The sequence below is a fragment of the Pan troglodytes genome, chromosome 6 (assembly GCF_028858775.2).
Source record: "Pan troglodytes isolate AG18354 chromosome 6, NHGRI_mPanTro3-v2.0_pri, whole genome shotgun sequence".
NCBI lineage: Eukaryota > Metazoa > Chordata > Mammalia > Primates > Hominidae > Pan > Pan troglodytes.
Window position 1 is genome coordinate 120,163,170 of NC_072404.2, and position 23,735 is coordinate 120,186,904.

At 41.8% G+C, this 23,735-nt stretch overlaps 1 protein-coding gene and 1 long non-coding RNA gene across 3 annotated transcripts in view; one reads left to right on the forward strand and one right to left on the reverse strand.

Moving 5' to 3' along the window:
• Positions 1 to 23,735, forward strand: part of LHFPL3 (LHFPL tetraspan subfamily member 3) — a 574,056-nt gene that overhangs the window by 444,729 nt on the left and 105,592 nt on the right. The gene's annotated exons all lie outside the window — the stretch shown is intronic.
• Positions 15,401 to 23,000, reverse strand: LOC104007357 (uncharacterized). Its single transcript, XR_681553.4, has 4 exons — positions 22,864 to 23,000; positions 21,745 to 21,869; positions 18,724 to 18,975; positions 15,401 to 15,844 (listed from the first exon to the last, which is right to left on the reverse strand). It is a non-coding gene; the product is annotated as an uncharacterized LOC104007357 (long non-coding RNA).

The following is a 23,735-nucleotide window of genomic DNA, read 5'->3' on the forward strand; positions in this document are numbered from 1 at the left end:
TTCACGTAACCACAGAAGTAGGTACCATTCCCAAGGATACAAATTTTCTTTGTTTCTCTGCTTGGTCCCCTACTGTCCCACCCAGTGGCTATTTCAGGTCTTCTTTCTTCTCCTAAATGTCCTATCTCAACAACTCGCCAACCAGTCAGTGCACAACCTTGTTTCCTACTTCACAGGAGAAATAAGCACCATCAGATAAAGTAGCCCATCACCTTATGGCTGCTACACATTTACATATTTATCTTCCTCTATCTCATCATTTTTCCCATCTCTCCTGTCACAGTGGAAGAGGGGTCCCTCCTTCTGTGTCAGCCAAATTCCTCTGCTTGCACACTGGGACATCCCCTCTGCTTTCTGCAGAATACTTACTGTATCTATTTGCCCAGTGCCTCTCTTCACCCTCTCCTGCATTTTGTATTTTTCCCATCATCACTGAAATTTGCGCATCTACTAACTGTAAAATAAAAACCTTTTCTCAACCTGCATCTACCCTCTTTCTTCATCATGAAGCTCCTTGACATAGTTACTTTCTCCTTCCGCCTCTACCTTCTCATTGCAAACCATCTTCTGAACTTATCAGACTTTCTTCAATGTCACCAGTGACATCTGTGGCATTAAATCCAAAGGATACTGTTCAGTCCCTATACTTTTCTACTTTTCAGCAGAATTTGACATTGATAACCACTCCTTCCTACTTGAAGTACTCCTTTCTTTTGGCTTCCATGACACCACACTCTCCTTGTTTTCCTCCTTACTACTTATTTTGCTTTGAAGGCCTTGCTTCCTCTGTCTGCCACTTAAATATTCATGTTCTTTGTGACTTTATTACTGAAAATTGTTCCAGTTATCTATTATCATACAGCAAACTACCCCAAAACTTAATTACTTAAAACAGCAACCGTTCTATCACGCTTATAATATCATGGACCAGGAATTCAGGCAGGGCTCTGCAGGGCAATTCTTCAGCTCCACATGGCATCATGCATGGTATTCAGCTAGTGACTGGGCTGGGCTGGAGGTTCTAAGATGGCTTCACTCACATGCCTAGCACCTTGGTAGTGGTAAACAGAAAATTGGGATTCCATTCCTTTCCATGCAGCCTCAGGACTTCTCCACATGGTCTCTTCAGCAAAGTTGTCAATCTTCTCACAATGCAGTTTAGCAATTGAAGAACAAGTGCTCCAAGAGAAAGGAAAAGAAGCTAGCAGTCTCTTAGAGGCTGAACCTGCAATCTGACACATCATTACTTCCGCCTTATTCTATTGATCAACTAATCATAAGCTCATCCGGATTCAAGGGTAGTAAATATAGACCCCACCTCTGAGTGGGAGGAAGGGACCAAGAATTTATCCTCTGCAACAACCTTCTTCTCTTCAACAACTTTCTTCTCTTCAACAAAAAGACACTTTCGTCATGGTCACCATCTTTCTCCTGGCTTACTGCAATGCCTTCCTAACTGGTCTCCTGCTCCCATGTGTGTGCATTCCATTATCCACAGTGAAGCCAGAACAACCTTTCTGTAATGCATATCACATCATAGCACATCAGTCTTCTGACTGAACCACTTTAACAGCTTCCCATTGCCTTTAGGGGGAAGCCAAAACTCCTTAGCATAGCCAACTAGGTCCTTTGTGATTTGTCCCTTGCTGATACCTCCACCTTCACCTCTCACCACATCTTTCTTATACGCTACACTCTACAATATTGATGTCCACAAGCATGCCATGCTTTCACTTATCTCCAAGCCTTTGTACATTCCGTTCCCTTTGCAGTAAGCTTCTATGCAGCAACCCCCATTTCCCACTTCCTGTGGATGAACACAAGTGCATACGCACGCACGCACACACACACACGCACACATACATTGCCTTCTTTTATCCCTCCTTAAGATCTTGGCTTAAAGAAATGGTTCTCAAATCACTTGTGCAATCCCAGAACAGGCATCAGCATCAACTGGGAACTTAACTCGAAATGCAAATCCTCAGGCCCAACTTCAGACTAGGGAATCAGAAATGCTAGATGTGGGAACCAGAAATCAATATTTTAACAACCCCACAAGGTGCTTCTGGTGCACATTGAAGTCAGAATCACTGGCTTAAACAGCATTTCCTCCAGGAAGCTTTCTTTAACTTAACTCTTTACCCAACAAGGAATAGGGACTGCTCCTGTGTGTTTCCACAGTTCCCCATCCTTATCCTGACCATAACCCTTCTCACAGTATAGTACAAATGCCTACATACTTATTTAACCCCAGTGGGCTCTCTCTTAGTTCCCACAGGCAGGGACTGTATCTTGTTGACTGCTGAATCCCCAGCATCTACATAATGCCTGTCATGTTAGTAGTTCAATAAGAAGTTTTGAAGCCAAGATTCAAATCCATGTGTACATCACAATCTTCTAGAGAGGTAGACTGCAAACGCCAAAAACAAGAAATGTAATGCACCGACGATATTTGTAATCAGCCGTTGGATCAGGCTTCAAATAAATGCTTTCATGTTTGCATAATAGAAAGGAGATTCTGAGGAGGTACAGGATACCTAACTACAAAAGACTGTAATAAAACCCCAAAGATATACACTGTTGAATCTACCTAAATCCCTGAAAATAAACTACCTGACTCTAGCCCTGAAGTCAGATAAACCAAGCTCATCATCTTCCCATTTCTGCCCAACCAGTTCCTCCATTGCTTGTATTTTAGTACGCTATGTTTACTGGAGTTTCTAAAATGCCACTAAACCTTTGGAAATTTTGTAGAAAAGAAGAATCTGGGTCATGGAACTGTGAAATCTAAATAAGGTGTAATTAACATGTCCATCAACTTTCACAGAAGTGACGCTAGTTTGCAAACTATTCATTAATTCTGCACAATAACAGCAACTGGATACAATGCAGACACCAAGCTGAGGATGAGAGGCTCAATGTAGTGCCAACCCAGAGTGCTGCTGGTGATGTGTAAGAATGAACTGCTTCTATTTTCTGCATAGAGAGCTATGACTATTTAAGAATTTGGGGCTGGAATTGCCAAAGAGTGGTAGTATAATCACTGACTCTCAATCTTTAAATGTAACCTTGTTGATTTACAAAATACTCTCCAAATTATGAAAAACATTTCATAAATTACTTGGGAACTTGGGGAAATGAGCTCTTCTCAACAGAAACAAAACATCAAAACAGCTACGTCTGAAAACCAGGAAAGAACTGAATTCAAGTCCCAGATCCCAACCAGCAGTGTGGCCTACTTAACATTTCTGGACCTCGCCTGCAAAATGTGGTAATAATACCTCTTCAGAATGTTGTTTTGAGGATTAAATAAAATAATGCACATACTCTGCTCAGCACACAGCTAATATGCCAAATAGCTATTATTTCTATTCTTTCCAGACAGAATTAGAAAACGATGTCAAAAACCAAGTAGACTATGAAAAACAGCACAGCAATTCCTCAAAAAATTAAAAACAGAAATACCATGTAATCCAGCAATCCCACTTGTGGATACATATCCAAAAGAATTCAAAGCTAGATCTCAAAGAGATATTTGTACATCCATGTTCACTGCAGCATTATATTCACAATAGCCAGGCGGTAGAAGCAACCTAAATGTCCATTGACAGATGAATGAATAAACAAAATGTCATATGACTTTCATGTCATAGGCTGCCACATGGAAGAATCTTGAGAATATTGTGCTGTGTGAAATAAGCCAGTCACAAAAAGACAAGCCCCGTAAGATCCCACTTATGTGAGGGATCTAAAGTTGTCAAACTCATGGAAGTAGAAAGTAGAATGATGATTGTCAAGGGCAGGGAAGGGGAAGTGGGGAGCCATTGCTTAACAGGTCTAGAGTTTCAGTTTTACAAGATGAAAAAGTTCTGGAAATCCATTGCACAGCAATGTGAATATAATTAATGCTGTGGAAGTATATACTTAAAAATGATTAAGATGGTAAATTTTAGGCTATGTGATTTTTATCATCATTCAAAAATATTTCTTAATTTTTTTAAAAAAGTGGACCTGCTTCCCTCCCTTTGTTTCTTCTAATAGTGTGTGTTCCTGTCTCCCTTGCCACTCTGTCTTAGTCCCCTTCATTCCCTCCCCTTCTTCTCTCACCTACCCTTTGGTTGTTGAGATTCCTCAGGGCTCCATCCTTGGCCATCCTCTCTTCACACTCCCAAGGACTTCAGCCACTTCTCCAGCTTTGCCAGCCATCTCCATAGGTGCAGTTGACTGTCGTTCACTGCTCTACTTCCGGTCTCCAAAATAGAGCCTAGAGCTTAGTAGGCACTCAATAAACCTCTGCTAAGTAAGTGAATATCTAGAACTCTAGCCCCAACCCAACTCGAAGCTTCAAGAGCCATATTTCCAACTACTTTCTGAACACCTCCAGCTGACTGTCCCATAGGTCCCTCAAATTCAACATGTCCAAAATTTAATTTACTTAAGTTCTCCAATGGGAATAAAAAGGCTTCTCCTCTTGATCTTGGTTAATATTGCCCTCAGTATTCTCCCAACCTGCTTTCACTGGCTGTCCAAACCCTGTGGATCTTAACCTAGAAATGTCTTGAGGCTCTGGCCACTTCCCTCCCTCCCAAGTCCTCATGATTTCTCAACTGCTTTCTCCTCACCTCTGTTTGCTCATCCAAGAAGTTCATTCTCCACACTAGTGTCAGATTTTTCTTTCTGAAGGGAAAATTTCATTATGCAGCTTTACTGCTCAAACCTTGACCACACTGGTACCATCATAGGCCCCTGTCTCCTACAGGGTTAATTCCACAAGCATTGATAGGGCCTACAAATCTCCTGTATTCTGGCCCCCATTGGTTCCACCAGTCCTTCTTCCCTGAACCCCCAAATTTGCCAAATTGCAAACACACTTGCCCTCTGCACAATGCCCTTCTGTACCTCCATGTACACTGTGTCCATGTCAGACCCTCTGTGTGGAAAGACCGTCCACTATTCCCAACCTTCCCTTCCTAGAAGCAACTGGTGCCTCATGAACAAGGAATAAACACTTACCAAGGAGCCACACAGCTATGATGCAAACCATTTCATCTTTAAAAAATTCCCTCATCAGCACAGTGGTCCAACCAGCTTAGCCACTGGTTAAAGACTGAAATGTCTATATAAAATTCAGCGACCCACTTGGAAAGATGAAAGAGCAGAGAGTGGAGTCTTTGGCAATATTTAGAATTATAATCTTTAATTTTATCAAACTAGCATAATGGTCAGGAGCTACTTGCTCAGCTTCCTCATCTGTCAAAGGAGAATAAGAATAACACCTACCTCATAGCATTGTCAAACTTTGGATGAGGTGATATATAAAGTGATTAACCCTATATCTATTATAATGTAATGTTTAATAAATTGAAGGTATTGTTACCATAGAATCAATTTTCTCAATCTGCTACTTACCCATGCATTCTCACTGCTCACTAACAGATCTCATTTACATCTCTAGTGCCACCGGTATAATTCCCTGTAGGCAGAGGAGTAAGATGGATTGAAATAATAGGTGCCATTCTAAACACACTAAGATGAAAGTTCCTGGTCCTGTCAAATAAGACTACTACTGTGTGTGGGGTGTGTGTGTGTGTGTGTGTGTGTGTGTGTGTGTGTGTATACGCGCTATATAAAACTTGAAAAAAAGATTTATATACCCAATAATGTTGTTACATATGGCTAGTGCAATCTAATTCTGCTCATTTGTTCTAATTACACAATTAAGTTTAATTACCAAAATCACATGAATGCAATTTCATTACTAAAAAATTAACTTTTAAAATAACATAGTGATATACTTAATAAAAGCCCAGCATTGTTAAGAACCGACAATTCTAGAAAATCCTTCTATTGTGCCCTCTGTATAAGTAGGCCTAGTTGCAATCTGAAATTATTATAGTACATCTTTGCTATTGCAAGCCACTTACTTTTATGTTTTGTTCTGTTTTCTTGTTTTTAAATATTTTCAGTACTGGGCATTGGGGTAAATATCCTTCCATTTCTAAATGGGACTGTTCTCATAGTTGCATTGAGAACCTCTCAGAAAAATTCAGCATCATTACTGAAGCCCCATGTTATTCAGCTTATGCACTCTGTCCTTCAAGTATAGGAAAGTCTTGCAATTGCTTTCAGTATCATTTAGATGATTTGTGGAAATATAGAAGCTGTGAGGCTGAAAATTAATGTTAGCTCATTCCCAGTACAGTAATGTGGCCTCAAACAATAGAAAGCATGAAAACAATAGGTTTGGGGTGGTTATTGTCTTTCTTCAGGCGCCTGTAACAGAACACCATACACTGAGTGGCTTATAAGCAACAGAAACTTATTTCTCACAGTTCTGCAAGCTGGGAAGTCCAAGATTAAGGCACCAACAGATATGGTGTCTGAGGAAGGCCTGCTTCCATAGATGGCATTCTTCTCCTTGCATCCTCACATAGCATAAGGACCAGAGAGATAACGAAAATCTCTTTTTTGTGACAAGGTCTTGCTTTGTAACCCAAGCTGGAGTGCAGTGGCACAATCATAGTTCACTGCAGCCTTGAGCTCTTGGGCTCAAGCAATCTTCCCACCTCAGTCTCCTGAGTAGCTGGGAGTACAGGTGCACGCCACCATACCTGGCTGTTTTTGTGTGTGTATGTGATAGGGTCTTCCTGTGTTGCCAGGCTGGTATCAAACTCCTGGGTTCCTCCTGCCCTAGCCTCCCAGAGTGCTGGGATTACAGGTGAGAGCCAGTGCTTGGTGTCTCCTTTATAAGAACACTAATCCCATTCATGGGGGCTCCACCCTTATGACCTAATCACCTCCCAAGGCCCACCCCCTAATACCATCATGTTGGGGGTTAGGTTTTCAACAAATGAATTAAAGGGGCTTGGAGAGACACAAACATTCAGTGTATAGCAGTTATCTTTGTCGAGTTCTTTCTCGTTGAATTTTTAAACCCTGTGCATCACAACCTATCCCTAGTGGTTCTTTTATAAACTATGTGGTGCCGTAGGAAGAATAGAAACCATTTACTTCTGCTCACGCATGGGGGAAAACATAATTTCTTTATGAGGAGTACTCTCAGCTGATTTCCTGGTTCTGTTCTTATAATCTCTGACACATGATGTAGGTCAACTAATTTATAGTCTAATAAGCAGAACAGAATCACCTGCAGCCTAACTAGTAGGAAGCTCAGCACACGTGTATCCAGGGATCTGAAATGGCTCTTCAAGATGGTGTTTTCCAGAAGGCATCAGAGATGCTCCCTCCTGAGTCCTGCCAGCGACAGCCTCTCAGACTGACTCCTCTGTTAACTTAGCACAGTCCTCACACACCATTTCACACTTTATCTTTTCAATCTATTGTAGAGCTTCTTCCAAAAAGACTATAAGAACCTTTTCTGTTACTTTTGCCCTCACACTGTTGGAAAAGTATGTAGTGGCCTATTTCATGCTTAAATTATACATGTGAGAAGATAGACTGAGTCTGGAATTCCAGGTGTAATGCTTTCTCACTGACTAAAGCCAGTTGGTACCATGACTTTCTTGTTTTTTTAATGAGAACAAAGCTGTCTTCTCCCTGACTTCCTCATGTGAAAGCTGTGAGAATTGCTGGAGTCTAAAAAATGCTACATCAACAATTGGAGCATGTAACCGTTTGCGGGCAAGGATATATTTTCCTGAGCATTAAGGAGAGTTATCTAAATCAAACTGGTCACTTCTTCAGTCTTTCTTTTCTCCTTCACTCGTTCCCTCTCTCACTCCTCAACAAGACTGCATTTAAACAAGAGTTGTGGTCTAAAGTCAGTAGGCAAGGCAAAATATATAGCTGAAGTTACCCTTGAAAATCTCTTTAAGAAGGCACCACCATTTCCCTAAGTCCAACACAGCAAGCCTATCTTTCCACTGATGATGGAAGCAATTGCTGCTTCTTGGTAGAGCATCATTCTTGTATTTGTGGACTATGCTTTTTTAAAAAATGTGTTTCTTTAAACTCCAAAACACACAATACAGCAAGATGCTCATGCTATGGAAAACACAGGGGAACTGAGGATTGAGAGAAGTGTGGAATTCACAGCTCCTCACATGCTTACCAATAGCTCATCTTCCATAAATGGGAAGGAAGACCAATAACCAGCCTGAACTGTTTAAATGTTCTCTTTCTCTCCCTCTTTCGCACACAGACACATACACTCTAACTATAGCTTGATAAGTACATGGTGTTCTTGGTGAGTATAAGAAGAGAACCTAACTCAGTCTTGGGGACAGAGTTCAGGAAATAAGTGAGTTAGAACGACTCTTAACTCCAAGAGACTCTTGGGGTTCAGAGAAATGTTAAGGGGTCATTTTTAACTGGGTTGGATTTCTGGGCTTTTCCATGTTCCAATCAGTCTTCAGCTATCTTCATGGAAAGCCACTATGCAGAAAACAAAATTAAGATTAACAGCATAGACTCCAGCTTTCTGTCCCATTACCCAGCCTACTAGGAGTAAGAAATTTTGGCTCCTATTTTCAAGTGTCAGTGACTCCCACGCCCCCTCCCCCCAATTTTACACTACATTTGTATGTATCTTAATGTGGATTTGAACAGCTTAAAGAGGTAGAAAAGCAGAGAAAAATTACATAATGTAGCCATCCATTCATAAACTATGTTTTTCCCTCCATTGTTAAGTCTCCAGCACCGATCATTAATATTATCAGCCCTGAGTTCAGGAAGCTGTGGTTGACTTAGATGCCCTTCAAGAGAATTCCTCCCATACACATCTTAATGAAGAGTGATCCCTTTAACAAGACTCTTGTCAATATTGAGACTGATTATGAGCCCTAATTTTTTCTAGCAGTTTTTTCCATCTACTATACAATGAAGGCACTAAATTAACATTATGTATTGTAGAATATGCCAGCCAAGCAAATCTGTCTCTGGGTTTCTGAATTTCCTGATTTATCCTGCTAGGTTTCTGTATTCAAAACTGTCTTGCATGATAAGAAAAAAGCCAATGAAGTCACCTTGCTGAATAGTGTAAACCAGATGGACTGTGTTTATTCACCAGGGCTCTGCACTCTAGCCTAGCTACCTGGTTGCTTCCAAATGCAATTCCAAGTGTTGAAATTGATATTAAAGCTTTAAGGGATGGGGGTCCTCATAGCCTGACCTTCTGTTTACCACCCAAGGCAATTTTCCCCCAAAATTCCAAAATGTCCTTATACCTGCTAAAATCAAGAGGTTTCCAGAGTTGCCTTTTTCACTCCCCAGGGAGGATTCATGCACCCTGCTGCTCTCCCATAGACAGAGCCTGCTTGTCTACAATGTGCAGTTCACCTAGGTCCTATCTCCTGTCTGAAAACCTTTGCCTGGCCATACGTATGTCTCCTTTCTGGAATTTGCTTGCACTTTTTTTTTGGTACCATCCAGTTTGGCAGTGTCTTGTTTATTCTTTATTTTAGGACCACTTTCCCCAACCAGAGTATAAACCACCTAGGTACAACATTGTATCCTGTTTTCCTTTTGAAACTCATGGTTCCTAAAGCAGACCGTTAGTCATCTTAATTGCTATCTGATTTATGTCAGGATGCCAAGCCCATCGTCTAGAATTCACCCTCCTGAAATACATTAAGCAGGAAAGATGGACATTCTAGTGCAGTGAAATTCATATCCAACCAGTTGTTAGAAGACCAGAATCCTCGTCATTTTTTACCTTGGACGAGTCACATAACATTTTCAAGCCCCATTTTCCTTGCATACAAATGAATACCTTATATATCTACTTCCCAGGTTCAAGTAAGGACATCAAATAAGACAGGACAAGCAAAAGTCATCTGTGTCTATGAAATACTATTCAAATGTATGGTTGTATTATTAAGTCATTTGGTCTTTCTCCACATGGTTGACCTAAATGAAAAGCACAGATAGAGCATCTTGAACTTTCTGGGAGATCTTCCACAAACTTTAGTCTTTAACATTGTTTTTCTACGGTTAATATTCTAGTATTATTTCTATAACCTGCCCTCTTTTCCTTTGAGCTTCTTGTTGGTGTAATTGGAACTGTTTTTCTGAGCTGATTCCTTTCCAGTAACCAAGTTATCACCATTGTGTGTTCTGGTCTGTGGGGAGGAGGGGTTGTCACTGGCTCAGACTTCCTTGGCTTCAGGGGTACTTTCTGATTGCTCATAAAACAAACACAAAAGAACAAAGGGAAATTCAAAAGGCTGGGAACAAAGCCTGTGGGCAACATTTCTATTTGACAGGGTTAACTCTGGCATAATTTAAAAGAGTTTAATTAATCATGGAGTTAAGCATAGAGAAAGGGTTCCTGGTCGCCTTACATTCTTGGGCTGAGATTATTGGTCCCCTACTTAGACGCCCATTATCCTTTTGCATCACAGACTCCTTGATATTTTTAGCCTCTAACCACATCACATGATCACTGTAGTTCAGGGGTCTTCCCACCCATCTGTTTTTCTGGATCTTTGGAAGCAATGGATCTAGAAAAATAGTGCTTTTCTGTATCTAGAAAAACAATGTTAACGACTAAAATTTGCGGAAGATCTCCCAGAACCAGCTGGAACTGCTGGTTGCCTGGCCATACTTGAGAATCTCAACTTCTTTGGGCTATTTTCATTTCCACAGATCAAAGAACAGGAGAGATTCGGATTTTCAGGGAAACTAAGGGATACATTTCCTGATTGAAAATATTGTTCCCCCAGGGGTGCAGGGTCTTTGTATTCTTAGATTCCAAGATGACTACGTCTTGATTCACCTGGCCTGTCAAACTAGGACAACTGCCGCTGACAGTCAGCATTTAAGAGATCTTTACTTGTGGCTGCAGGATGATTTCAGGTTTTTCTTTCTTGGGATAGCATGCTCTCAGGGACCTGAGAGTTTGCCTGAAGGAGCTTCCCTACTCCCAATCTCTCCATAAGGTTATGGAGAGATATTGGATCTTTAAGAAGTTCAAAACAGCAAGGTTTCAATACTGGTGATGAAAGAAAAGCATCACATTCTTATTCGAAATCAAAGGTACAGAGATTTCCTAACAGTGTCACCCCTGCTTTCTTTCCCACTTTCTCTCCTTTCCCTCACCCCACAAAGGCAAAGGCTTGCTCCCTACAAGCATCCAATGGATAGAGACACTCAGGAAGGCATCTTGGGAGGGAAAATGAATACAAGTGTGTGCCTGTAGCCTCCTCATTAGCTAGAATGTTGACAGCCAATAAAAATAAAAACAAAAATTCTAAGCAAACTCCTTTTCTGGCCTGGAAGCCATAACAAGTCTCTCACCCAATTTAATCCAAAAACTGCTAGAATTCTCCGTGAGTCCAGACTCTGTTACAGATGAATTAATTATCTCCGTCATGGCTACTTATTTTAGTTCACCTTGACATGGTACCGTCCATGACTAAATAGCTTTTTCACTATTGGCTCTTACAGTTCCTCGAGACTGCTGCCTCTGGGTAAGAGAGTACGAGGCTGTATATAATGTTTCCTGGAGAGCTCCCCCAAGCACTTTGTTCCTGTACCTTGTTTTTGCTACTATAACTTTACCCCCTTCACTTACCAGACAGGGAGGATCTATTCTGGTTTTCTCATATTCGGTAACTTACAGAGCAGAAAAATGAGATGATCCACAAATATGCTGAGTTTGGATAGCTGGTAAACTCAATTCTGCCTCTACTTATCTTTCTTTTAGTACATAAAAAAACTGCTTTGGGAAGTATCTGACTGTGCAAAGAAGGATGTGTGACCAAAAGATGGAAATCTGATGTTTCCTGTGAGCTGACCATCAGTCTGCATCGGATCCTGCCATTTGCTAGCATTTTTTTTGTTTTTTGAGATAGAGTCTAGCTCTTGTTGCCCAGGCTGGAGTGCAATGGCATGATCTTGGCTCACTGCAACCTCCACCTCCCAGTTTCAAGTGATTCTCCTGCTGGAGCCTCTTGAGTAGCTGGGATTACAACCACCTGCCACCACACCCAGCTAATTTTTGTATTTTTGGTAGAGACGGGGTTCCACCTTGTTGGCTAGGCTGTTCTCAAACTCCTGACCTCAGGTGATCTGCCCACCTCGGCCTCCCAAAGTGATGGGATTACAGGCGTGAGCCACCGCGCCTGGCCTGCTAGCATTTCTAAGATGCAGTCAGAACATCCTTGCGCAACTGGGTGGTTAATAAAGCATGTACATTTACATCACCTCCTGGACAAAAGAGGGGAAAAACAGAGGAGAGGTGGGAAATATTTGTAACAGAAAACCAAGTGTTTAAATCAACATGAAAGCAGGCAAACAGAAAGGCTAGCTTTGCATTACAGGAAATAAGATGTAGAAAGCTGGTTTTTCATTGTGAAGAAATTTTGAAAGCAGTCCAGTGATATTTCTGACTCTGGGTTTACTAAGATGTCAGTGGTGAAAAAGCAATATTGTCAAGAATAATAATATGTCAGGGTAAAAATCAATAGCAGCCACAAAAAGGTAATACATTTTTCTAAAGAATGGTTTGAACTAACACTCACAGTCATTAGAGTGACCGAGCAGCAACCAGCTGGACCTGCACTGACAGCTGACCAGACAAGAGCTGGGTTTGTTTTGGTTTGGTTTTTTAGCAACTTAACTCTAGTAGCCTTGTCTCTAACTATGGAAGATTATAGAGCTGCCAACTTGATTATGATGAAAATCTGATGTCAAAATTGAATGTGGTTTTCCTTCCCAGTCTCACTTCTGAAACTCGAACTCTTGTGGTATCTCCCATAGGAGAAGGTGGTGCCCAAAGAAACTGTGGTAGTGGAAAGCGAACTGGTTTAAGGATTTTTAGACCCATTAATATAAAGTTTAAACACAAGCAACATTAGTCTAAGGTGTTAGAAGTCAAGATGGAATCACTCTTAGAGAGGCTCGGTGTGGATGGGAAGGGAGCATAAAGGAACTGGAGCTGTTTCTTGAGCTGGGTGCTGGCAAGACAGATGTTCCCACTTTGTGAATTCACTGAACATACACGTATGATCGGCACACTTTTTCTTATATACTATAGAAGTATAATACTACACATTACACTTCAATAAAACACAGTAAAAAGCCTCTGCATTCTCTTAACAAATCTGCTCTAAATAGCCAACAAATTTTGGGGAGGTCACTTGAACCCTAGTTTCTTTCACAAAATGAGATAGTGGACCAGAGGACCCCAGACCTGAAACTTCTTGGTGCTGTCATCATTGGCACATGATGAATGCATAGCGTTGGTATTCCTGCTATTTGTGACTCAAAGAACAATCAAAACATGGGCAAAGTTGCCACAGGCCTTCCCAGAAAAGGCATGAACTGAAAGCTATATAAATTTGCCACATGGGGAATGGTGTTGAATAACTGGAACCACAGGGCTGATGTTGATAGCAAAGAAGTAGAATTAGGGTGGCTGTCAGTGTGAGCCCTACTTTAAAAGCAGACGTTCATCACACAGCTAGTGATGTGTGCGATCACATTAAATTCAAGAGCCAATGTTTCTTTAATAGTTTCTTCTCAAAAATAGCTGCTGGAAATTATGGTTCCATTAAAATAGGCTACAAGAATTTCCATCTAATCAAGCAGTTCAGTGTTTCAAGCAGTTCCTTTCTTTTCTTGTTTAATATAAAGTGAATTTAAAGGTGACCTGCACCGTGACTGATTGGCAGTTAGAAAGAATCAGCCTCTGTGTCGTCACTTAGAAGTTGCCAATCACATCACACAATGGATGGGAAAAGACCAAGGTCTGGGTTGGAGGGAATTTGCTGTTCTAATAGGAGAAATTACTGCAACCTCCTTTGGATAAGAAAATGAGCTATACTTATCTCCCTATGTGCTTTTCCTACAACTTGAGCCTCTTGGAAGACAAAATATGTGTAGCAGGAAGAAGGAAAAATAATAATAATCCAACTAGGTGGTTAGCACCTGGATAACAGATCCACAGAGAAGTTCTTAAAACCTTTTTATTTTCTTCTAAAGCGTCTAAAGTCCCCTAGAAACAAGTCACCTGATTCTACTAAGCCACCTGCCTCATCCCACTGAAAACCTTTCCGGAAAGATGGGCCAGACATGCTCTCTGATGGCCATTCGTCTTCTGAATCCCAAGAATAATCCTTTGGCACAAACATAGAAGTGTATTATTTGGTCTTCCAGCAAACATGAAGAGAAACAATGAAATGAAAGAAATGCACATCACGAGCTGCCACACAAGACCCTAATTACCATAATTTGACCCATCCTCCTTCCCATTGCCGGAAAGTCAGCCTTCTGGATGAGAGGAAGCCAAACCAGCAAGATAACAGGCTTCTGTTCTCTCTCCCCGTCCCTCGCCTCTTTCTTTCTTCCTCTCTTCCTTAAATGATGTTCATTAAGACAGCGATTCTTCTAACAGTTTGTAAGCCTCAATTGTATTAGTGAAAGCTTTGCATGACTTGAAAAAATGAGCCAGAGAGAAGGAAGAGGGGCTGAAAGAAGCAGACACACGCTGTCTTTTTATTCCCCAAAGCAACTGTCAGTCTCAGAATATTTTTGTAGAACCTGCCAGAAATCTCTCTGGAATCATCCCTGTTGGATACAAGGACAGTAAATCTAAAAAGTTCAGGTCGTCTGTGGTATAAATCAGAAACTCTTAATAATTCAGAAAAGGCCAATTTAAACTCCACATGTCCAATCACATCAATAACACCACTCCCTCTAGCTCCAAACAGCCCCTAGAATATTTCCTTTTCCTAGATTACTCATAGCTTTGCCTTGTCCCTGACTTCCCCCAAACTACTTTAGTAAGTTACTTTGGCATAGCTTCTTACATTTAGGCAGCAAATGAGCCAGGATGGGAGACATACAAAGTGTGTTAACTTCATTCCTATTAGAATTCACCTAAAATATACCCATTGAAATATGGATCTAAAAAGCCCACCCCTGCCCACCCCAGTGCCAGTGCTTCTGCCTTTTGCTGTAACAAGTGCCATAGAAATTGTCTCCACTGTCACTCTTCAGCTCATGTATGGCATGTGATGGGATTTTTCAATAGCAGCTTTAAATCAGCTTGCTGAGGCCTCAATAGTGCAGCCCCAAGTTAGGGCTCGAGGAAGCAGGTCCTGAAGTCACAACGCTCCTGGTGACAGCATGTGCACTGACACAGTGGAGGACTGCTTCACTGACCTTTTGTATTTTAGAGTGTGTGACCAGGTGGGCTGCTTTGTTTTCAACCCTTGTGTAGGGAAGACACAATTTAGCAAGACAAAGGACATGTTTTTTAAGAAGCAAAGATATCGAGAAACTGGCATCCTTTTTGGCATTAGTGTGGAGGTGGCCAATCAAGACAGGCTAGGATGATCCAAGTCGTTGGAGGAAACTGACAGAGAGTAAATGATTATGAGGCCATATTTGAAGGCCGTGAAGTCAGTAAGAAAAGAAATGCATGTGATAGTGGGAGTTTGAAGTAAATCTATATTTTATTTCCAAGTGACCTATGATTAGAGGAAAAGGCAGCCAGTAAGATACGGAAAATGAGGCCAAATTGGAGTCAAGGGCTACCAATCAGGCAGGAAGGACATGACAGGAAATCTAGTTAATTCAGCTTATTAGTTTGGATGGTTGAGACTGCTAGGTCTTAGAAAACCCGGCTCAAAGTGCCTTAAACAAAAAGGACATTTTTGGCCTAAGATAACCAGAAGTCCAAAGGTAGGCAGTCTTTAACTGTGGCTGATCCACTGGCCAATCGTTTCATCAAGGACCTGGGTTTTATCTGTCTCTCTGCTCTACCATGCATGGTGTCGGCTCCATCCTGAGACTGGGTCTCCTGTTGGTCAGAAAGTGGATGCCTATGCTTTCTCACACACATCCAGGGAAAGCAAGGGAGTTACTCCCAGAACATATCCTAAAAAAATGAAAAGAAAGTTTCCCAAAAGCTTCTGCAAACCTTGCATGGCATCTCATTAGCCTGAATTGTATCTCGTCTTCTTTCCTGAAACAATCACAGTTAGTTTGTATTATTTTGTTTGGCTTAAGTGCATCAAAGTCCACTCCTGGTGTCAGAAAATGGGATTCGCTTTGCCTAAATTAATGGTCAGTATGGAGGAGAGATAGAAAACTAACCAAAGTCAGCAATCTCCTAGGAAAAAGAAAGAGGAGATGCACACTGCATGAGCCACTGTGATCATCACTAATGCTGTTCACCCAGCATTTCTGAATTCCCACCTTCCTGGCACATGATAGGATTGTACCTCCTGGCTCTTAGTGGCTGGGTGGGGCTGTGAGACTTGTTGCAGTCAATGAGTAGTGAGCAGAAGTGGCACATGTCACCATCAGGCTAGAAACTTTAATGGCCAAATGAGGCCTCCTTAGCTATCTTTAGTTCTGTATTAGAGACTAATTAATGCAGAGCAGCTCAGGTGGTAGCTGCTCCTTCTGTATACATCCCCAAATGAGGAGCATGGAGCAGAGCCCCCAGTCAGCCCATGATGCAGATGAGCAAGAAATAAACCTTCATGGTTAAAATCCACTTTTTTAAAAATTCCAATATACCTTAGTCTGTCCTTGATAAAACTATAGACAACATAGGCTAGGTGTGGTGGCTCACACCTGTAATCCCAGCACTTTGGGAGGCTCAGGCAGGTGGATCACTTGAGCTCAGGAGTTAGAGACCAGCCTGGGTACCAATGGTGAAACCCCATCTCTACAAAAAAAAAAAAAATACAAAAATTAGCTGGGCGTAGTGGCATGTGCCTGTAGTCTCAGCTACTTGGGGTGCTAAGGCAAAAGGATTGCTTGAGCCCAGGAGGTAGAGGTTGCAGTAGGCTGAGATGGTGCCACTGCACTCCAGCCTGGGTGACAGAGTGAGACCCTGTCTCAAAAACAAACAAAAACAAACCAAACAACAACAACAACAACAAACTATCAATAACATCACGGCAGCAGCTGATGTCAGCATTTGGCATCTAGTCCTAGGTGGGGTGGCAGTGGGGGGGGCAGCACTATGTGAGGTGGACACCAGTGTCACATGGCTTATGACCCCAGTTAGGCATGGCAGGCCAAGGTGCGCAAGTATGTCCTAGAACTAGAAACAAGCAGTTTTCCTAAGAGTTCCCACCAAACAGAGCCGCCACTTACATATCTTCTCCTCAAGAGAAACAAAAGAAAAAGATTATTCGTAATTTGTCTCTTAAATAATCTAGACACATGCCTGGCATATAAGAAATAAAAAAGAATCTACATTCTGTTAAGTATTTTAAGTTAAATAAATTACTCAAGAAATGTGGAGAAAAAAGTTACCTGGATCAAAAAAATCTGAATTCATGTAAATGATTATTTAGGATCAGAAATTCATCTGTGGAAAAAATAACCTAAAAAGTAGAAAACAAAAATTTTAAGCATCACATTTATTAAAATATATTTTAGTTTTTGAAATAGTTTTGAAATGGGAAAGTTATCACTAATTGAAATGCGTATAGAACTACACCTATGCAATGTTTATTGCTCTGTTGTATAGTCTACAAAAAAATTATAAGTTGGTATCATTTCACCTTATAATTAGTTGCCTTTTTTCTAAATGACAATATTTTTTAAAGTGTAAAAATACAATGTAATGTAAGTCATCCTAATAACAAGAAAGATAGGTGCTAGAAAGTCTCACGATTTTTTTTTGAAAGCCTAGTTCTCAAAAGAAATTAAAGTAGAAAAGCTTCACTTTTTTTAGTAAATAATAGCTATAATACCTCTTCCATATATTCATCTACATCTTCTTTAAAGAATATTTTTTAAACTACCTCATGTTTTTGCTTCTGTTTTTTTGGATTGGCTCTGACCTGTGTATATCGTAAGGTTTTACTAACTACCACAACAGAAATGAATTATGTGGAATTCTTTGGTGTAAACTGAGGAGGACTTGGAGAGTGTTCCTTCTCTGGCAGGAATGTTTAAGATTCAGTAGGTTTTGCTCCTAGAGATAATTTTTGTTACCGCATTCAAAAACATCCTGTCTGGTTGTTGAGCATTTCCAGAGCAGAATACCTGGGTAATTTTGATTAGCTCATAATCTTCAAAATGTGTTACAATTGCCTAGTGACAAGACGTTCAATTTTCAGATTTTTTTTTTTTTTTTGCCCTGTTCTCAAATGCAGTCATCATTCCCTACTTGAGAGCTATTTCTACTATCCTCCTTGCAGAGATGAAAATGTGAAGGCACAGGAATTGTTGTTAGGTTGTGTGCCAGCCTAGAAGCCAGAAGATTTGGGCTCTGGGTGCTGGACCTCACAGGCTGATGCTTGGGCCAACAAAGTCAGGAGGAGAGTAGGGTCTCAGACACCTGCTGATGGGAAAGGTGTGCAGCACATTCACATACAGGCAGCCACACCTGCCTCACCCCTGGAAAAGATTTTCTTTGTTTTGACAAATGACCCTTCTGGGTCTGTCTGGTCAACAAGGAGAGGTGAAGCACCAGCATTGCCCACACCTTGCCTAAGTCCTCTCCTAACAATCAGGCCTGGGAGAGATGTGTTCCAAAGCTCCCAAATCCTGGCCTCCATCTATATCATGACATAGTAGAGGAAGCATGCACTCTTCGATGCTCCCTCTTGGGTATTGATGATCCTGGCTTCTGCCCTCTCTGCCTACAGCTTAGGAGATGGAAGCAGGGACCCCTGCAGAAACAACTCCTGCTGGGCGCGGGAGTCATGGGCATCTCTCCTAATGATTCCATCATGCTGTTGCTTCCCACACACTGTGCCCTGAAGAACCTCATTTTCCTTTTGCTTTTACCTTGATTAATGCCCTTCATGACTTGCCTTCCCATGACTTCACCTGCAGCCACTGCCCAAGCACGCGTTCAGCTGTTGGGATCTCTAGGAGTTGTTTTCCATCTTCCTACTCCACAATTATGCCAACAGCCTTCTTCCTGACCCAAGCCTATTGGGAGCAGGAGTCTTCTATTTTGTTCTTCCAGGTGATCTTTCTTTTTGCAAGTGCCACATCTCAGGTCTAGGCTTTGGTCCTTTGGTGCTGAAATGTGAGCTGAAATTTAAAATGTTACAAAGGTAGGTCATGGTAGGATTTGCTGTCCCTAAACCAAAGATGTCCTTAAACCTAAGGCTAATGTTGCCTTCCCTTTAAAAAGCTACCGCATCAATAATTCAGTTTACATCTCAGCTTGCCTAATATATTTCTCTCTTATTTGAACGGCAAGATGAACTTCAGAGAATTGTTTTTTAAGTGAGGTTTTGTGAGCTGAGCCTTGCAAGAAGCCCTCCAAGGCCCGTGGGATCTGTATATGACTAGAGCTCAGGCTTCACTCCGGAGAGTAAGTGCGATCTCCGTTTTCTCCTCCTACCTCTCCAAACACTCCTAACCTACATTTCTTCCAGCTCTCCTTCCTCTAACTGCTCTTGCCCACTTTCCTCTTCCTACGTGCCTTCCTTAAACTTATCCATTCCCATTGTCTCAAACACCCATAACCAGTAACTCTGGCCACAATCCCTCTTGATCTCCAAACCCTCTTTCTCCCAACTGTCAAATGCAGGATGTCTTGGAATACTTAGATACCTCAAAGTCAACCTGTCTAGACTGAATTAATTGTCCCTTTAGATCCCCACCCAAACGTTTGCCACCTCCTACCGTCATCTACCCACCCACCCAACCATCTCTTTGAGTATTTCTTAGTGACCCAGCTCCTTTCCTTGCTAGCCAGGCAGACAGTGTTGAAAGGAGGAGCTGGAAAAGTTGGCGCAGGAGTTGAGATAGAGTTCCTACACACACCCTCAACTCCAGAGCCAAAAACTAAAGAAGAAACAGGAGGCAAAGTGCAATAAAAGATCCAGATAAGCTCCTGAGGACCCCAAAATAGATAGGACCTTGGCCTGGCTTCCCTTTATGAGGCTACCAGCCTCACAGAGAATTCCACATTCATCTGGCACTTGAGCTACAGATTAGAAAAAATGAGGGAGGTGATCAGGCATATGGGACTAAGAATATGTTTCCAGTTTCCCAAGGGCTGACCAATGTATGTAGGGATTCCAGAAGTTCCTGCTTATCCCAAGGGGGAACAGAGAGGTTCTAAGAACAGCCATAGTCTAGAAGAGACTTAAGATCTGGACACAGAAACTGAAGAATGCAAAGACTTTGAACTGGAAGGATATGGCTGAAATGGTGCACAGAAGCAACAGGTGACCCCAAGGACCAAGCATGACCGAGCATAACAGGGACACTAGCACAAAGCCCCCAGGCCCAGGGACCAGCCCAGCTCAGCCAGGGCTCTCACAATAGGACCAGCCAAGACCTGGAAAGGCCCTTCCCATCACGGTGATGACAGATAAGCTTTGCTCTGCACCCATACAAGGGGGTCAGGGGGATTCGTGGGCAGGGTAAAAAGAAAAGACCCTGAAAGCCTGAATGTAACCAGGACAGTGGTGTTAACCTGAAAGGAACTATTTTAACTTGGAGGAGACTGATATTTCTCTAGTTAGCACCAAAGTTTTTTGTTGTTTTTTTGTTTTTGTATGTTTGTTTGTTTTGTTTTGTTTTTGTTTTTGTTTTTGAGATGGAGTCTCGGTCTATTGCCCAGACTGGAGTGCAGTGGCGCGATCTCTGCTCACTGCAACCTCTGCCTCTTGGGTTCAAGGAATTCTTCTGTCTCAGCCTCCCAAGTAGTTGGGACTACAGGCACGTGCCACCACACCCAGCTAATTTTTTGTATTTTTAGTAGAGACGGGGTTTCACCGTGTTAGCTGGAATAGTCTCAATCTCCTGACCTCATGATCCACCCACTTCGGCCTCCCAAAGTGCTGGGATTACAGATGTCAGCCACCATGCCCGGCCAAGTTTTTTGTTTTTTCACTTTATGTTTCTTTCTCTCTTACCATTGGGTTGAGAGCTATCAAAGACCATTAACTAAGTAGTAAACAAGAAAAATGCTATTTTTTTCACAATTTGTGCTGTAGTGAGACGTTTTTGACACTATTGCACAAAAGCATCACTGTTAACCTTTCTTCCCTACCTCTTTCTCTACCCCTGCTATGTTGCTGTCTCCCCAAAATTTTTGGTGTTTCCCCAAAATTCATATGTTGGAACTTAATCCCCAATGTGATAGAATATAGGAGGTGATTAAACCATGAGTGCTCTGTCCTCATGAATGGAATTAGTGCCCTTATAAAAGATGTTGGGCCAGGCACACTGGCTCACACCTGTATTCCCAGCACTTTGGGAGGGTGAGGTGGGCAAATCACTTGAGCTCAGGTGTTTGAGACCAGACTGGGCAACATGGTGAAACCCTGTCTCTACAAAAAGTACAAAATCAGCTGAGCATGGTGACACCCACCTGTAATCCCAGATACTTGTGGGGGCTGAGGTGGGAGGATTGCTTGAACCTGGAAGTTCAAGGCTACAATGAGCTATGATAGTGCCAGTGTTCCAGCCTGGGCAAGAGAGCAAACCCTATCTCAAAAAAAAAAAAAAAAAAAAAAAAGAGAGAGAGAGCAAGGGAAGGCAGCTTCCCTCCCCTTCCACCATGTGAGGACAGAGAGAAGGTACTAGCTATAGGAACAGGCACTGAATCTGCTAGCACTTTGATCTTGGACTTCCCAGGCTCTAAAATTGTAAGAAATAAATTTCTGTTGTTTATCAGTTACCCAGGCTAAGATATTCTGGTATAGAACCCAAGTAGAATAAGACAACACCCATCTAACAGTAGACCAGCCTGTAGACTGTATCTGTGAGCTGTCTCACATCTAAGTTCCATCCTTTCCAACCCCAATGCCAATGCCAAGATTCACACTGGTCATCTCTTACCTGGAGGTTATAAGCCTGAGTGGTGTCCCCTCCTCCAGGTCTTCTCTTTTTAATGTGTCCTCATCCACATTGCTTGATCTTTCTAAAATATGATGCTCTCCAGCTTCAAAAGCTGCGCTGACTCCCTGTGAATAAAGGGATATTGAAACTCCAAAGCTTGTCCCAGAAGCCTCTTCCTAATCTACTCCTGCTCTAACCTCAATCTTACATATCCTCTGCCCTCTCTCACACATTCCAAGTTCAAGCCATAGCAGTTATTTACCATTCCTATAATGGACCAAGTGCTTTCACTTCACTAATCTTTGCACTTGCTATTTCCCTTCAAGATCCAGACCCAACATACCACTTCTTTGACATCCTCTCTAATTCCTTTCACTCCCCAAGTCAAATTTGTCAAGAACTCTTTTGTTCCCTTTACACTATATACATGCCTATGGCAACCAGAAAGCCACAAGTACCAGTTTCAAATATTCTATTCTATTCACACATTAGAAAGATAAAATTCTGTGGACCATGCTCCTCAACTTATAGTTCCAAGGCCATAACCATATGTTCCAAAATCATTATTAGCCTTTACGACGTTTTATCATGATCTTCAGTTTGCATAACTAACCCCATACTTGAATTAAACTCCTAAAGGGCAAGAACCACGTGTGTGTTCCTCTTTGTAGCCACATCTTTCTACCATGCTCACTCCTTCCATCCTACTCAGCTTAGCAGAGGAACATCTGGCCAGTTAGCAAGTTATAAACATCACTCTCTCCTGGGATGAAACCACTCCCACACCAGGGCAAATGTTGGGCAAATATAAGGAAGACTTGGTTTCAGTTCCCACTTACCCTCCTGAGTGGGTACATTTGTGCAGTGCACAAACTGCCCAACTATATGTAATAGCCCTTGGACCTAACATGTAATAAGGGCAAAATATATATTTGCTGATGAATGAACTTGTCTAGGGAATATTCCCTACCTTCACCCCTCTTAAATTACATGAACCAGATGTGCCTATTATTTACATAGTTTTGGTATTGCACTATATCCAATAATCAAATATTCTTCAGCATGCCTTGATAAATTAATGTCAGGCTTATGTCATCATGTTAGGAATAATTCACTTACGACACAGCTGGATTCAGGACTGGTTCAACAAATAGCATCAAGACTCAACATATCTTTTGGTTCTCCTTCTGCTATGTTACTTTCAGTCTTGGACTTCACATCTTAGCAGACAGAGGCAGCAGCTCCAGTTCCTAGATCCTCTCTAGTTTTAAGTCAATCTGAAAAATAGAGCATATCTTTCCAGGATTCCCAAGAAAGTTTCCTTGCTCTTCATTGGCTCTTGTTGGGTCACATGTGCATCTGTAAACTCACCACTGTGAACCCAGACATGTGATATGCTGATTCACCAGCTTAAGTCACTTTTCGACATCTGGGGCTGAGACTGCCAGAAACATTGTTGAAATGGTGGAGGGGGCTATTCGTCAAAGGAAAATCTAGGTATAATTACCAGAAGAAGGAGGAATGGATAGCAACCGGAAAAAACAATGGATGTCTGCCATCACTTTCTTCCACGTGATGGGCAAACTCTAGATGACCCCCAGTGATCTCCACCTCCTGGTGTTCTGCCCTTTTGTAATGCTCTTCACCCTTGAGGGTGGGCAAGACTTTGTAACATGCTTTTAACCAATAGAATATGTCAAAAGGGATAAGATGTCACTTCCACGATTAAGTTACATAAGATTGTGATTTCCTTCTTGCTACCAAACTCTCTCTATTGCCTTCTCAGCTTGCATGCTTTGATGAAGCAAGCTGCCATGTTGGGAGAGGCCCACATGGCAAGAAACTGAGGATGGCTGCCAGCTAAAAACTGAGGTCCTCAATGCAGTAGCTCTCAAAGTACTGAATTTAGCTAACTACTACATGAAAATGGATCATTTCCTAGTCAGGCTTTCAGATGAGAAATCAGCCCTGACCAATATCTTGATTGCATT